This window comes from Rhinopithecus bieti, unplaced genomic scaffold (assembly GCF_001698545.2).
Source record: "Rhinopithecus bieti isolate Rb0 unplaced genomic scaffold, ASM169854v2 scaffold_9615, whole genome shotgun sequence".
NCBI classification, from domain to species: Eukaryota; Metazoa; Chordata; class Mammalia; order Primates; family Cercopithecidae; genus Rhinopithecus; species Rhinopithecus bieti.
In genome coordinates, this window is record NW_016806325.1 from 1,858,670 (window position 1) to 1,862,683 (window position 4,014).

At 37.5% G+C, this 4,014-nt stretch overlaps 1 long non-coding RNA gene across 1 annotated transcript in view; it reads left to right on the plus strand.

The window, feature by feature from the left end:
* Positions 1–1,682, plus strand: part of LOC108531852 (uncharacterized) — a 52,184-nt gene extending 50,502 nt beyond the window's left edge. The window contains exon 3 of the long non-coding RNA XR_001886302.1: positions 471–1,682. This is a non-coding gene — a long non-coding RNA (uncharacterized LOC108531852). The remainder of the gene's footprint in view (positions 1–470) is intronic.
* The last annotated feature ends 2,332 nt before the right edge of the window (positions 1,683–4,014 follow it).

Below are 4,014 nucleotides of genomic sequence, written 5' to 3' on the forward strand. Positions count from 1 at the left end.
AGAGAGAGAGAGAGAGAGAGAGAGAGAGAGAGAGAGAGAAAATGAAGGCCATATAAGGTAAAGTGTTGAATGTTACGTGCTCTGTTGACTGTGGGCCCCAGGATGTATATGATGGAATTTACTGAAACAGAATTTGCACATTTATAAAAAGGATGCAGTTTTAGGAAATAGCTAGTTATGCTAGCGTCTTGTTTCTTCATTGATGCTGCAATGTTATATAAGCACTGAATCCTCCCACATTTCCAGCTCTTATCTAAAAGCCAGAGTGTGTACCACCTGGGTTGAGAGGAAGATGAAATGAAATTGGGGAAGTGGGGAAGTAAATGGTGAAAAGCATCCTGAAAGAAACCAACTAGATATGTTCAAGTCAGCAGGTTATTTAGTATTTAGAGTTATTTAGTAATTTGAGAAATGTGTAACGGATGTACTGACATGCTTTTTCTCTCATTTTCTTCCTGTTCCACCTGTAGCAATTCTACCACCTTTGTTGACCTCTTCTTCTTCCCCGACTTATTGCTGTAGAGGCTACCTGAGCTCATTGTCCCTGAAGATGGACCAAATAGAAGAACAAGCAGTGCCTGTGTAGTGAGCTTCAAGAGGCATCTGTTCTCTGGGGAGTGGGTGGGTGGTAAAGAAAAGGTGGGAGATGTGTATATTAGCTATCCATTACTGTATAATTAATTATACACAAAACTAAACTATACACTAAACTAAAACTTCACAGCTTAGAACAGCAAGTATGTATTATCTCACACAATTTCTGAGAGTCAGGAATCTGAAAATGGCTTAGCTAGTTTGGTTCTGGCTCAGGGAGCCCTATGGAGTTGCAGCCAAGATGTCATCTGGGACTACTATCATTTGAAGGCTCAGCTGAGGCTGCAGGCTACGCTTCCAAGATGGCGCACTTATAGGGCTATTGGTGGGAGGCTTCAGTTCCTCTCCACGTAGAACTTTCCTCATGGCATAGAACTGGCTTCCCTCAGAGTGAAAGACCCAACAGAGACACTAAGACAGAAGGTGCAATGTTTTTATGACCTAGTCTTGGAAGTGACATACTGTCATTTCTACTATATTTTATTCATTAGAAGCAAGTCATTAAGTCCAGCCCACACTCAGAGTGAGAGGATTTAAGCTGAACCTCTTGAAGAAATGGTATCAAAGTATTTATGGACATTTTAAAAACTACCACAATACATATAGGTGAACTTCACAGGTGTAGACACGGGCTGAGACAGAATATTGGATAATATCTCATTCTGCAAACAGCAGTCTCATCTGTAATAAAATCCCAGCATTCAGAAATTATCACAATCAAGTAGGAAAAGAGCTTGTTGGCAAAAACTTATCAAAGATGTTACTCCATTTATCCATTTATTCTGAGCCACAGCATAATAGCAACAAATTGTGTGTCCTGTGTAATTTGGGTACCTCTGCTCAATAATAGCTGAACAGATTTTATCCTATTTTTAGAATGGTTAATATATACACATGGCACAAAATTTAAAAGGTATAAAAGTTTCTGATTCAAAAATAATGCTCCCTCCTTTTCTTTTTTTCTGATTCTTTGAATGCAATTAGATTTACTGATTTCTCATGTAGCCTTCCATGTACAGCCTCTGCTGTACATGTAGGTACACATATTTTTTCTTTCCCACAGATAAAATACTATATGCATTGTTTTATTCTTGGCTTTTTTTTTAATGGACAGTATATCTTCAAGGACTTCTACAATAGCATATATAGACCTGCTTTATTTTTTTTAAATGTCTGCCTAGTACTGCATTATATTTATTTAAGCAGTCATCTATAGACAGACGACCTTAAGTTGTTTCCAGTCTCCTGTTACTATGGACAAAGCTGCAATGACTATCTCTGCACATTCATCATTTCTCACACAGGAGTAGAATTCTTGTCCATTTGTAACATTGACAGATACTGACAAATTTCTCCCCAAAAGGGCTTACCATTTTGCTCGCACTACAGTATGAATGCCTGTTTCTTCAAACCCTTGGCAATACAATAGATTACCCACTTTTTGATATTTGCCAATTCTGTAGGCACAAAATGGTCTGCAGTTGTAGTTTTAATTTTTATTACCCTTATGTATGAGGTTGGGCCTCCTTTTATGTGCTTAAAATCATCTGCATTTGCTTTACTACGAACTATTTGTACTTCGTCTTTACCCACCTTTATATTGAGTTGGTGGGTTTTTATTTTCCTTACTGATTAGTGGGAATTCTTCAGGATTAAAGAAATTAGCTCTTCTAAGGAATGGGTATACATGGACAGACAGTGGAATAATAGACATTGGAGACTCTGAAAGGTGGGGATAAAATACTGTCTACTGGGTACAATGTATGCTATTTGGGTGATGGATATGCTAAAACCCTAGATATCACCCTATGCAATACATCTGTACAAGAAAACTGCCCTTGTACCGCTAAATCTATTTCTTTTTAAAAGAAATTAGCTCTTCATCTAGCATGTGAGTGGCATGTATTTTTTCCAGTGTGTTTTTTCCATTTGTTTTTTGACTTTTAGTGGTTTTTTCTTTTCCATGCAGTAATTTTAAAAAATATTTTTCTGTGGTCACATTTATCAGATTTTTTCTGTTATAGTTTCTGGGTATGCATCATTCTTAGAAAGTCTTCCCACTCCTAGAGTTATTGAGAATCCTCTTAAGGTTTCTTTTAGTACTATCATAATTTGATTTTTACATTTCAAATTTGATTGAATTGTTTCTTTTAATGGTTTACTCTCTACTGACGGATAAAATACTGCACTGACTTTGTGATTGTTTTGTTCCTGGTTCAGATATTTCTAGTTTATTCTCAGTTTTCTTCATTTGTGAAATAGAGATAATAAATATTACTGAGTACCATCCATGACTGTTAGTGGAGATATGCCATCTTGATGACTGAAAGCTAAACCAGAATTTTCTTCCTTATTCTCACTACTTAGAAACCTTTGATTTGGTTTGGTGCCCTAATGGGACAATTGAGACTAACACGGTCTATAAGATAATTTGCTTTAATTTAAAAAGGCAAAATCAAATTAGCCATTTCATATCTGCCTACATCGGGACTACTGCTTTCCTTTGTAATGTTTAATTACTTTTTTTTTTCAAGAATACATACACACGGCTATCACTTCTAAAATAATTTTGGCTCCCTATGAAGCAGAATTGGGAAGTGTCTTAAAGTTAGTTTTGAATTGGTTATTTGGAACTCAAAGTGATACTTCACTAACACAATACCTTAAATGTTGGTTAGGGGCCGGGTGCGGTGGCTCAAGCCTGNAAAATGTTGGTTAGGTTCTTGAGCCTTATTACAAATTCCATACTTATGTATTTATGATTCAGAATAGGAGGAATGGTGCTATGTCAATGCCATGTAACGATATTTAATACCATTGTGTCCCTGTTAATATGCATCTAAGTGGCGTATCAGGAATCCCAAATATGTCTTCCCCAGTTCTTCCCCTGCATCTTAGCAGCATATGTGAGAATTCCAATAGCCACTGGGAACTGGTTGCAGGGCCAGAAAGGACACTGGTCAGGAGAATACCTCTTTATATTAGTACCAGGGAAAGCTATTTTCTAATATTTGGCAGGATGCTGAATAGGATAACTAAAGAAATTAGGTCTGTGGTGTAGAATTTCAGAGGCATATCATATTTTTTCTTGGCAAATAATATGGTTTGGCTGTATCCCCACTCAAATCTCATCTTGAATTGTAGCTCCCACAGTTCTCATGTGTTGTGCAAGGGACCTGGTGGGAGGTAATTGAATAATGGGAATGGGTCTTTCCTGTGTTGTTCTCATGATAGTGAATAAGTCTCATAAGACCTGATGGTTTTATAAGGGGAAGTTCCCCTGCACACGCTGTCTCTTGCCTGCTGCCATGTAACACATCCCTTGCCCTTCCACCATGATTGTGAGGCCTCCCCAGCCATGTGCAACTGTGAGTCAGTTAAACCTCTTTTCTTTATAAATTACCCAGTCTTGGGTATGTC